The sequence below is a fragment of the Pinus tabuliformis genome, chromosome 7 (genome assembly GCF_031772625.1).
Source record: "Pinus tabuliformis cultivar Carrire ecotype Pingquan chromosome 7, CPIR1, whole genome shotgun sequence".
NCBI lineage: Eukaryota > Viridiplantae > Streptophyta > Pinopsida > Pinales > Pinaceae > Pinus > Pinus tabuliformis.
In genome coordinates, this window is record NC_142293.1 from 799,205,450 (window position 1) to 799,219,422 (window position 13,973).

A 13,973-nucleotide genomic window follows, 5' to 3' on the forward strand; every position below is an offset into this window, starting at 1 on the left:
CAGGTGGAGAACTGATTGGAAGTGCTGTTGTTTGATGACCTTGTTCTTTTAGGGGTAAGAACAACATGTTTAGGGACTGAGGATCCCTGTAATTATCGACATTTCATGCTCCATGATGCGAGGCACAAAAATGTCTATAACAGTTGCCCCCTAAAGTATGAGGCCGTTTATCGGGTGAAATGCTTTATCTAGAGGGTCCGAAGTTCGTTCCAGTGCTGAGGAGGTTCCCTGTAATACAATACAATACAATACATTATTTTTCATTCTGTTTTCATGATCTAGCTGAGGCGGGCATTCCCATGCTCAGCTTTTATAAATACATTTTGGTACATATGACAGACGATCGTCTGAAGGTAGACTGATAATTTTCTGCTGAAATTATCATCCTTTGAATAGGATGATCATCTGCTGCAATGATGTACATGCCAAATGCTTTTATATTTCCTGAATATATATCGCAGCCCGGATGGATGAAACTAGATCCGGGGTCTTCAAACTCGTTCGATCTTCACTCTAAGTACAAGTCGATCCATGTGAGAATTTCGCTGAAGTCGAACATGGAAAGACATCGCTTGATTACCGGTCAATAATGAAAACCGTTAACAAGCGCGAGAGGAATCACCAATAATGACGATGACCCTCAAGGTACTGCAGTACAATTCACGTGGCGTGAATAAAGGACTTGGCGTCGAACGCCACGCAAAATCTTCTGGTCGAAGGTCATTGATGTATACCTGTCGCCGGAAGTGAGAAACTTGCCATTGAGGCATGCAAGCTTCAAAGTACTGATGGGGGTGTTCCTAGATCAACTTCTTGGATAATGAGCTAAAGTCGACAAGAAGCGATCCGTCAAAGGAGGGCCTTAATGAATCCCACATCAATGACACGGAACGGAGCTAATGATTTTAGTGGAGGTGAAAACAAACTGTGACATATGATTCAGGGTGGCGATCATGAATGGATGAAGGATAATGTATGGCAGTGGATGGGACACGGTTGACACTTTTAGAATGACCCCTCTTGAACATATAACGACACTGATGCGATGGATCGGTAGCATTACCCCAAATGTGGATGGTTTGGCGAGGACCATGGCGATGAGACCGGTGAATGAAACAACCCAACCCGATGTGGTACGGAGGAAAAGTGTCATGTTCAAGAGTGACTTGCTACCATTAAACTTTGATGTTCTCCCAATTTTTCCCCAGTCATTTCTGACGAGTACCTCTTTATTTTTGTCAAGCTTGAGGAGGATAACATATGCTTGTTCTATAACCTGCCCTTCGGGCAAGCCCATCGCTATGATTTAACGAGCCTAGCGATAGGGAAACTCGTTCTCGTCTAAAGACAAGTTTGTCGCTATTTAATCATTTTAACGAGTCTAACGACAAGGAAAACTCGGTCCTTTTCATTTTTAGAGAGTCTGAAAAGGTACAGAAAGTCAACTCCATGATTCCTTTTTTGTCAGCTAACCCCTTAAGTCCGAAAAAGTATAAAACAATACAGAAGGGATGGCTGTTCGGTACTTTTAACGAGCCGAACAAGACAAGCGCTCGATCCTTTTGTGCAATAATCCCTCAGGTCCAAAAAGATTAAAATTTAGAGGAGGGATAGCGTTCCGGTCATTTAACGAGCTGGAAGGCCAAAACTCGGCAAACTTTTCATATTTTACGAGTCAGTGAAAAGAGCTCAAAGAAGACTCGTCTTTTGAGGAACGAGTGATAAACAGGGATAGCAGCAGATTCCAGGTACAGGTTGGAATTTTCCAATCACGGCAGTGTCACAAGGGTGGCTAGGTGAAATCACTCTTCGCAGCTGTTTCTCAAAAGAGGTAAACACACAAATGGAAGTGAATGATCGGCCAAATGACGGTGGAGGTGATGGATGAAAACACGACCAAGGCTCTTATGGCTGATGAATTTACGATCTCAAAAGGTTATTTACCGGTTCATTTTTTTCATGAGCTTGAACTCTAGGGGAAACTTTTGCTCACACTTTTCTATTTTTTAACGAGCATAAATTCAGTCATAAAACTGCTCGAATTTTGCGTTTATTTTTTAACGAGCATGAACTATATGCTAAAACTGCTCGATATACCAGTCATAAAAAGAACGCCTCCTATGAGATAACTATTTTTTAAGGAGCTTTATCTCACAAAGCTATGCTCCAATTTTGGCAAATTTTACTTTTGCCCCACAGGCTTTCTTCATGCAAGGTCGGAAACGGCTAATCCTACGAGTTTAACGGGTTAGACCTACAGGTTTAAAGGGAGGACCTAAAAATTTAAAAAATAAATAGTCGTCCCTTGCTTGCATTCCAAAAGTTTGCATGCCCCCAGGTATAGGGTAGAATTTCGAGACTGCCCCTTTATCAACGAGGTTTGCCTCTTTCTTATTATCCAAAGACGGTTCTATTCGCTGTCGCAAATCAATCTCTTTCTTCGGCGGTGTCTATCATTGGGTTGTCCAAAGATGGTTATCCTCTGTCACAACAATATAGTCTCCTACTTTGTAGGCTGCCCCTGCTTATCCTTCAAAACATATGTTTTAATGGGCGAGGCTTGAATATCAAAGCTTTACTTTCAGTTGTTGCTAAAGACTGTCACCTTTAGAGTAGGGATAAGGTCATCCGCATCGGATGAATTTACGATCTCAAAAGGTTATTTACCGGTTCATTTTTTTCATGAGCTTGAACTCTGGGGGAAACTTTTGCTCACACTTTTCTATTTTTTAACGAGCATAAATTCAGTCATAAAACTGCTCGAATTTTGCGTTTATTTTTTAACGAGCATGAACTATATGCTAAAACTGCTCGATATACCAGTCATAAAAAGAACGCCTCCTATGAGATAACTATTTTTTAAGGAGCTTTATCTCACAAAGCTATGCTCCAATTTTGGCAAATTTTACTTTTGCCCCACAGGCTTTCTTCATGCAAGGTCGGAAACGGCTAATCCTACGAGTTTAACGGGTTAGACCTACAAGTTTAAAGGGAGGACCTAAAAATTTAAAAAATAAATAGTCATCCCTTGCTTGCATTCCAAAAGTTTGCATGCCCCCAGGTATAGGGTAGAATTTCGAGACTGCCCCTTTATCAACGAGGTTTGCCTCTTTCTTATTATCCAAAGACGGTTCTATTCGCTGTCGCAAATCAATCTCTTTCTTCGGCGGTGTCTATCATTGGGTTGTCCAAAGATGGTTACCCTCTGTCACAACAATATAGTCTCCTACTTTGTAGGTTGCCCCTGCTTATCCTTCAAAACATATGTTTTAATGGGCGAGGCTTGAATTCAAAGATGTTTACTACTTGTTGCAATAAGGGAATTCCTACTTGGCCATTGCCCACTTTTTTAGACAAAGGTGAATGACTCTTGTCAAACACATAACTTTAACAAAAGATTATTATTCCAGAACAACCCCACTTCCTTCCACGGACGGGGTACGGACTAGTCATATTCTTCCGCGGAAATTCTTCCTTATACCCGGAGTTTCTTCTGCCCGAAGCAGACCAGGGTGCATGCCCCCTGGGTCCTAGTCTTTCTTTCCGAATCACTCGCATTCATCGGGAAGGAGGACTGGGGGTGGAGGCGAATCTTGAGTGAACAGACCATTTAGGAATGGTATTTGACTATTTGCGATGCGAGATCCCGGAAATGAAAGTTGGTCTACGAGCTTGACCACCCTTCCTTCGTGTGGAAAACACATTACTCTAAAGAGTGAGGAGACTATCGCTCCCATGCAATAAATATAGTCGCGTCCGAGGAGTAGGTTATAATCCAAGGGTCCTTGGACGACCAACACGTTCATCCTGACGGTCTTCCCCTTCAATGTAACAGGTACATTGGGGAGGATTCCTAATGGTCGACTGGTTCCTTTATCAAAACCTGAGAGATTTCTCAACTCAGGTAAAAGCGCCGGGGAACCCAGTGCTTTCCAAGCAACAGAGGAAAGGATACTCACAGACGCCCCTTCATCAATGATAGTACCAGCCATAATCATTCTATAGATCTGGACAATGATTCTGAATGGTATACTGGCTGGTAACCGGGGTCTGCCTAGTTGATTCCAATCAAAGGATACAACCAGGTTGCTTGGCGGTGGGACCGAATATACGACCGGATATGACTCTGATGATGTTCCTTCCTGCGATAAAGGAATGGGCGCATTGCCCTGATGCTCATCGGAGTCGGTGCTGATGAAAAGAACCTGGATGGTGTCATCCTTATTCTCTTCAGTGAGGGTGTCGCATGAAGATGACTCTTCGGCGACGGTGTCATTTGAAGACGGGTCTTCAATGACGGAGTCATTGGACGATAGAACCTCTGAAGGAAGAACCGGGCCAACTGCCGTATCGACCTTTAGACTTTCGTCTGGTCTGGATTCAGTAGGTTCATTCTCAACGACCGACACTTTAGCTGACCATTTGAGCGGGTCAACTGGATTTTCAACTATCGAGGGATTAGGCGCGAGTTTTCGGTATCCAGGAGGAAGTCGCAACGGTGAAACCGGGCGATCTTCCAAAACTCTCTTTGCCTCATCTAAGAATGGACATTTGTGGAGGGCATGATTGCCTTCACACAATAGACAGGGTGATCTTGGTCCCCTTCTTCGTCCTTCACTCTCGCTAGTTGACGGAATGCAATCAACATGACAACCAGAGGTTGATGCTACCGGATTGTGCAACCTTGGGGACCAGTCCCTTAGTATCCGGGGAATACAAGGTCAATCACGATGGAAGTGGATCCCTTTGCAAATGACACATGGCGATTTAGGCCCGGTCGGTGCAGTGTGTGGGTTTTTGTCAGCTTTCTTCTGCTTGCCCCCAGTCGCCTTCGCCAGAGGCTCCTTCTGCTTCTTTTCTCTCTTCTTCTTTTCCTTCTTCTCCTTGGGAGGCTGACTTTTGCCAGCTCTACCTTGCGAAGATGAAGGATCAGAGGAAGTATCATAAGAAGTGGAAGGCTGGTGGGTAGTTCTAGATTGTTCTGACTGTTGATTCGACTGCTCAGGATTAGTGGCGATCTGGACTACATTAGTTGAAAAGAGCCATACAGGGAGGCCGATTGTCAATCCTGGAAGTGACAATGTAGCCATATGAGGCGCACCAACATCTCCCCAAGAGGAGAAGGGATTTGGACTCTCGCCAAGGTTACTTCCTTGGTTGGTGGGCTCCATACTTTTCAACTGAAAGATCAACGTGGGAATAACAGGTGATTATGTTCCGCTTAAAATAAATTTTATTAACGACGCTTTTAGACACAAACTTGCTTTTTCATGTTTTAAGAGTCGAGAAAAAGCTAAAGATGACTCTAGTCGCCTTCGATGTATTAATGAGCCCGAAGTGACAAATGCTCGGTTGGACTTTTTCAGTTATAGAGTTTGAAAAAGGCCAAAAGAAACTGCTCTGGAGATCTAGGCAGAGGGTGTGCCAAACCTTTCGCAAAACCACAGAATACGTTTTACGGTACGGGTGGTCGATCTTCGTGAATGCTGTGTTCACTGCATCGCGATCAGTAGGGCGGCCGACACGGTTTCCTAAGGATAAAGGATAAAAGCCTATAGGGGTCTCCCAATATACGCGACGGTACGCGGGAGCTCAAGTCCGTGTTAGTGCCACCGACTCTCAGGAGGAATCACCCACCTTCGTAGAGATTGACAGTCACTATGTTTAACGACGCCGGAACACGTCTCTACCTAGACCTCTAGATGTTTGCGTTAAATTCCAAAGCGTTGTTATGTAAATTGAGTTTATTTTAATGTTGATCTTTCTTAACAGTTTGCCTTTCAGGCTCGCCACGAGATGTATATATACAACTTCCTATATGCAATCTAAGAATGAGAAGCAAATCTTTTCAATCTTTCAACTTTGAAAACCTTAATCTACTGAGGGAAAAGAAAGACACAACTTTTTCCACAGATCATAGAACACACACTAAAATGCACATTTTCCTAAATCGTCAAGCACACAGTCAAATGCAAAATGCACAATGCATGTATTTCTTTTCGTTATCCTTAATGTTGATGTAAGACAGAAAGGAAACTGTTGTATAATTTTGAATCTAATTTCAAGTAGAAATAAACAAGTTTGTCCAATAATCAAAAAGACACCTTATGATCGACTTGTTTAAACACAAGAAATGTATAGATTCAAACCATAAAATGAAAAACAAACAAACTCAAACAGCCATGAACAGTAATAAAACTAGCTCATAAGATCACAAAGACACTTTTACAGTTCAGGATCTAAGAGGCCACAGCTATACTGGTTCGCTTTTCACAATGGGAAACTGTAACTGAAACAAGAAATACTGAAAGAACATTCACAGTTTCATCACACAACTGAGGCGGAATAATGTCAAGGAGAATGGTTTACAGCAAGTACAATGACCAGCAAGCAATCAGCAAAAATCAGTGAAAACAAGGCCAAGACACAAAGGGAAAGCTGAGCAAGACAATGGCTAACTGGACCAGCGCAGGTTCTAGTCTGCCAGTTTGACTCTCAGCGCAGTTCCCGAAGGGAGCACCTGCGCTGTAATGCAGACTGCCTGTGGACAGCCTGCACTGACACACGAGAGTTGCGTCTACAAAGTTTTCCGGGTCATAAAAGGCTCAAAAATGCACTGTTTTTGCTGAAATAAAAAGCTATAGGTCAAGTACAGGCTAAGGGATGATCAAGAGGATGAAAAGCTATCACAAAGAGTAAAGAGTCTTTTGTAGATAAGCTCTTCAAATCTTGAATTTGCTCAGCAAATGAGCAAGAGTAGCAGTCCCTCTACTTTGCTTTTGATATAGTCAAAAGCTTTTCGATTTGGTACTCTTTTCTTCAAGAAATGAATAGCAAAATACTACAAACACCAACAAGATACTAGGCTCCCCAGCTGAGTCGCCAGTTTGTTGTGGGGAAAAGTATCCGATGCGGATGACCCTATCCCTACTCTAAAGGTGACAGTCTTTAGCAACAACTGAAAGTAAAGCTTTGATATTTTCCTTTATGAAAGTACAGAGAGAAGGAAGAAAAGATTAACCAACCTGGTGTCTTTCGCTTAGTCGATCCTTATCCTCTCTCTTCGTCTCTTGTTCCCAGCTCCTTGCTCTCTTTGCCGGTCCAGCTACACACAGATCCTGCACAAAACAAGAGAGGAAACTACAAGATACATGTACTCATAACTGATGCATGGATTAGAGTGAATCAAATATACAAGTAAATACAATCCATCAATGTAATACAAGTATATAGGAGAACATGCAAAACTTTATTGATAGAAGTAATAGGGTTCTGAGAAGGTTACAACCAATGATGGCTCCAATCCAGCAGCACCTCCCCAGCAGCAAGAACTCTCCTCTTCACCTCTAGTAAAACAATCACCCAATAGCTCTAACTGTAAACCAACAGCACCTCCTTGCTTTACACAAAATTCCAGCCTCCTTAGACCTCATAGAAGAGCTCTATATATAGGAGAGAAGAAGAGAGGATGAGTCAGCTTGAGACTGACATGAAGCTGCCTTGTGTCCCCTCCCTCTTCAGTTAATCTTCAGTTCTTGAGTCCACTTGGAGATCCTTGCTTACACATGGTGATCAAGTACCTCTTACTCATCACAGGGTGAATCACATGAACCAAGTGTCAGTTTGGAAGCTTCCGGGCAGTTGACACCTTGCAGGATGACTGTGCCACTTGGCCAATCTCGCCCAGCGCAGGTAGCCTTCATTAATCTTGACTTCCAGCGCAGGTACAAGGAGGGACAGTTGCATTCCAGCGCAGAAGCTCAGTGGAGCAGCTGACATGATCCAAAATAAGCCTGTTTTGAAGTGTTTTCAGGTGGAGAACTGATTGGAAGTGCTGTTGTTTGATGACCTTGTTCTTTTAGGGGTAAGAACAACATGTTTAGGGACTGAGGATCCCTGTAATTATCGACATTTCATGCTCCATGATGCGAGGCACAAAAATGTCTATAACAAGGAGCATAACAGTAGGATTAGAGGGAGTATAGCCTCAGAGGGGCCATCCCTATGGAGGTTTTGGATCTTCGGGTTTACATGTGATGACGCAGAGACTCTACCGACACTATAGGGGTTCATTTTACAAGTTACGTTGGAGTGATGAATGCCAGATGGGCTCGTGTTGTCGATGATTACAGTTAAAGTACATCCCTAACTAAGAGTGTGTGTTTTTTTTTGTAGCTTAGGAGGTAATCCAATCCTTATGGATCAAGGTTTTGAAGGAATGAGCTCCACAAGTGACCTTGTGGGCTTGAAATCCAAGATTGGGATTTTTCACCCATCCTGATTTGGGACAAAACCATGGACACATTTTGACCTGTGATGGATGAGGACTATATCTCTCGTCAAGATAATTCTTACACAAAAAATATCATCCAATTTTTAGTTGTAGAAGTGGAGTACTGATTTTTGAATTCTAGAATTGGGTTTTGCAGATGTATGGTCAAGTCGACTTGATGATAATGAGCCACATGCAAGTTGTACAAACCCTATGTTGGATGTTGGAAGAAGCCCTCATATTGTGTATAAATAGGACATGATTGTGATCATTTGAGAGACACTCGAGTGAGAAAAATAACAAAAATGGAGCTCATTGAACGAGAATATTTATCTGTTTAAGAGCGAAGAAGGAATACAATTGTAAAGGAACTCTTCCATGATTGTTTAGGCACCTTATCTATCCAATAGGAACGTCAAATACGAGGAGGATACTCCTTATATAGGTCGCAACAATAGAAGTCAGTACTTTTTAACTACTTTTATTTTAGGGAGTATTTTTTAACTAATATTTTGTAGAGATTTTTCCATATTTCTTCACGAGAAAAAAAAAATTGTGTTCAAATATTAATTTTTTTAAACTCGTTTTTTTGACTTCATATATTGATTCAAGAACCTCCAAAATCCATGGGGCAGTTTGATTGCAAAGAGTTCACTTGTAAAACTTGTAATAAACTATAAAATTTTCTGAAAGGGGGCACTTAAAGACTACTCCTTATTTAGGTGGTTATTTCACTTAATCACAAGTGACAATAGTTAATTATGATTCACATTACATACATAGTTAAAACATATAACCAAAATAGATTCACTACTATATAAAACAATTAGCCATGTCATCTTGAATCTAAAAAAAAAAACCAAGTTGTTCCCCAACGACTTTTTATTAGTTAAAATTTCAATCTTACACAACCATGAACTTTTTAATCCTTAACGCAATGGAAAATAGTGTAGTCTAACTAAAAGATGAAATGGTATTTTATAGGAAATTTTTTGTTCGCATTATGAATCAGGTTTTTTCCTTGATGGAAACCTACCTCATGAGTTGTCCTTAATGACAACCTACGTGATGAATGGAAACCTAATTTATAAGTTGTCTCTTGATGGAAACCCACTTATTGAATATGTAAATGAGATATCTTTATAGATGTGACATAGTGTTTTAACAAAGTTTTGGTAGTTTGGAGGCAGAGGAATGATAAAGTTGGAAGTTCAACAAATATATGTCTGTTTTATCAAGCAAAGCGGCGTACACAAGAAGTATGAAGAAGCAAAGGGGCATATAGTTTCTGCACCATGGTATTCTAAATACCAAGGGTACTTACCATGGTATTTCCCTGTGGTATTGAGCCCAGTAATGGATGTTTCGATCCCATCTAAGAAAACCATTGGCTAGAGTATGGTTTTGATTTATGGTATTGATAAGGGCTCCAATATATAAGGTGATGAAGATCAAAGTGGCTGTATGTGTGCAAGGTGTGAAAGTGATGGAAATCTTATGAATAGTTAGATATGAAGAAACTATGCATGTTATGGGCTATTGATTCCTTGCATGATATAAACTATGTATGCACTAGGGAGTATGATGATGGATCACATCCAATATATCTAAGATGACAATCATGACTATACGATTATTTAATTTATATTGATGGCGTCTTAATGGTGATTTTTGTGTGTATGTTGATATTTGGGTATGTGTGAAATTTTGTGTTGCAGAAAAGATTTAATTCTGAATTTACATATCTAAATGTGGGTTTTATAGCATACTAGGTACATACACATGTGGATGTGTTTCTGGTAATCGCGTACACGCGGGTTTGGTTTCTAAAAATCCAATATCGACATGGATATGCTTCGAAGAAAGAACTTATTAAAAGATGGTTTTTGGATGAAGAATGATGTATGATGAATTAATTAGTTTGATTTTATTCTATTGTCTGTGAAGTCTTCTTGATGATGTGTACTGAAACAATGATGTTTTGATTGTGAATTGATTGATTGAAGAATGTTGAAGTTACTTGCAGATTGTGATTTAAGGTCAGACAAAATTATGTGATTGGTTTATAATGTTGTGGTAGATGTGAGTATGATTCAATGTTTAGTTTAGAATGACAATTGTTTAGTTTTCGGTTTTTAGAAGTTTAAGATCTGTATGTGGGTATGATTCATGAAAGGCGCATACACACGCAGGTTTTCTACTATAAAGTAGTTTTTATATTTGGATACATGATTCTTTAGGGTTTGCAGTAATAGAATATGGTTTATGTGATGTACTGCAAGTTGTTTGGTATTCTGGTTACGATGATCTAACTTTTCTAGTTGGATGGTTGAGTTTTTTGTTGAGTTTTAGTTGATTTGGTTTCAATGATTGGTTGATTCAGTTGGGTGAGAGATTGATGATTGAGATACAATGGTGAATTACACTATGATGGTTGATATTGAGCTTAAATGTTGGTAATAGGTCCAGTCTGAAAATTGATGAAACATGGCCTACAAGTTATGATGGTGTGTACGAGGTGGATCCATTATGAAAGACTATGAAACATTTTCCTTACAGATGAGGGATTTTGAGCTTCCTTATAGTGGTAGATGGTAAATTAGATCAACAGGTTGGAACTCCCTTCTATTACGAGATGGAGAATGAGCGAAGGTTATAGCCTTCTGCAGGTGGGTGCATGCATACTGGTATAATTTTGTGCGAGTACAAGACTGTAAAAAGTTTTTCTTTATATTAAAAGAGGACAGAGATGACAACAACAGGTGGTTTTCTCCTGCATTGGGTTTCCACCTTAAATATTGGTGTTAAGGTGTGATGATTTTTTTTTCTTACTTCACATGGTTGCTATCTATCTAATGTTTAATAATGTATTGATGCATTGGTTGAACATAAAAATATGATGAATTAATTAAAACTTATGTTTACTCGATGTGCACTAGTTTTCTTAAGAATAGTCGGGTACACACATGGGTTCCCTTTATTAAAGTCACGCACATAGATTAGAATACGAAATTGAAGAGTTTTTTATTTTGAAAATACTGATTCATCTGGCCCACTCTTAGTATTTTTTCCAACAATTGGTATGATAGTAGGTCCTTTGGGAGAATCTTGATCGCTTGAAGGATCTGTCAAGATTGGTAGTCACGAAGGAGTATTTTTTTATCATACCTCATATATTTAATGGAACTAGCCTTTTCTTTTGGAAAGTTAGGATAAGAGAATACTTGAAGGCTCTAGGAGTTGATGTGTGGGAAATTGATGAAAGTGGATATCAATATCCAACCTCTATTCCTTGAGATATTGCAGGGAAGAAACAATATGAACTAAAGGAAAATTTGTAAATGCCATCTTGGGAAGTATGGCAGAGATCGATTTCATGAAATTAACGAAGTTGAAAACTACAAAAGAAATGTGGAATAAGATTATCGAATGGTGTGAAGGTGACAGTAAGGTAAAAAGTTCCAAGCTTCAAACATTCAAAATACAGTATGAGACATTTAAAATTCATGATGATGAAAGAATTGCAACATTTTTTCTTAGAGTAGATGAAGTTGTGAATTCCATGATAAATCTTGGTGAAGAAATAAAATATGCTTCTATCATTGAAAATATAGTGAGATCTCTAACTCTAAAGTTTGAATCCAAAGTATTGGCAATTGAAGAAATGCAGCATCTGACAATTCTTACACTAAATCAACTCCATGGAATATTGACATCATTTGAGATGAGGAAAGGTGGTCCTTCAAATCTGAGAGAAGTAACATTCAAAGCTACTGCAAAAGGAAAAGAAGAAGAATAATCATTTTATGTATCAGAAGAAGAAGACACAAACTTTGTAAAGAAACTCCAAGTTGGTATAGGAAGATTCAGAGGTAAGCTTCCTTTCAAATGTTTTTCTTGTGGTAGAGTTGGTCATTATGATGCTAAGTGTACTTATAAACAAAATGAGGTCATAGAGAGATAAGCTCCCAAAATAAAGAGGAAGAGGTTTGAAAACAAGAGAAGTTTTTATACACATGAAGAAAGTGACGGTATTTCAAATGGTCATGAAGGTGAGTCTGATCTAGATTCTCACTTACTTATGGCATTTGAAGATAAAAGTAATAATGAGTTCGATGGCCTAGAATAAAAGGGTACTTTTATTGAAGAATTTCACAAGAATATATCACATGAAGTAATAGTTATGGATGTGATAAATTATTCAAATTTGAGAGTAAACTATGTTCTAGTGATCAAGAATGAAGAAGACAAAACATCATATGGTATGAATATTTGTTCAAGATATGATCCATTTTATTTTCTATGCAACAATGATAGTCATGATGGTAGTGAAACCAATAATCTTGCACTTATGGGTAAAAATGAAAGTACGTCTCTTGAAGCAGCAGATGAGGGCAAGTTAGAATCAATGGGCAATGCAGATGTACATATGATAAGCAAAGATAATTATCAAAAAAGGAAAGGAAATATGAAACATAATCTAATGAATCTTGACGTATGGCATCTAGTGTGTAATGGTTACACCAAGCTTCCTCTATAAGACAAGGAAGTGCGAAAGAACAATAAATCTTTGAGTAACATCCTTTGTAGCATATATGATCCAATATTGTATAAGGTTATGCATTATACTATTGTAAAGAAAGTGTTGGATAAGTTGCAAGAAATCCATGAAGAAGTACTGAAGAAAGATATCTCAGCTAATCTTATATCAAACAATGTGTCCAAAATGACAAATGGAGTTGATGATTCAAAAGAAGAAAAGTTGGCAAAAATTGTTGATATTATAACAAACTTGATCTTACTTTGAAAAATACTGTTAATATTAACGTTCAGCTGCACGCTTATGATAACAAGGATCATTTTAGTATGGTTTCTAACCATATTTTGAATGTCTTGAAGCTAAGGTCATCTCTCTAAGAGAAGATATTGAAAATGAAAATAAACAAAATGAAGATCTACTTCAAGTTTTTGAAGAATTAGGAAAGCAATATCAAGTTGAGGTAAATATCCTAAATGCTAAATTAGAAGAAAAGGATCATGGTTTGCAATTTCAAGATAGTACTAAGATTTTGGATAATATTCTTAGTAGTCAAATGTATCCTACCATCAAATCTAGTCTTGGTTTTCATGAAACTGTCAAAGGTGAATCTAGCTCACAACATGAGGCAAGGAACTCTATTATAAAATATGAAATTCTTAACAAGTAGATAAGAAGTCAACCTCATCAATAACCAAGGAAATAAAGTCTTCAAAGGAAAACATTTACTCCTAAATATAGAAGTGTTAATCAATTTTCTCCTGTGATCAATAATGTTGAATGTTCTATATGTCATAATTTTGGACATGTTGCATCTAGTTATACAAGTAGAATGTTTCAAGGAAATAATGCCTTGTAGAAACGACATCAACTTCTAGGTACTTTAAAGGATATTCTTTTGCTTGGAATATGTTTGGTCACAAAGCCATTGATTGCAATAGAAGGAATCTAAAATATATAAGATTTTATGCTTGTAACAAGTTTGGTCATGTAGAAAAAGAATGTAGGAACAAGTCTATATATGGCCGTAGAGAACATGGTAAGAAACCAGACAATAATGTTGATGTCAGAAAATCTGAAAAACATGGATTGACCAATAAGAAAGAAAAAGAAGAACATATAAAATGTGGTCTCACTCTCCGCTCATTTGAAGATGATGATTAA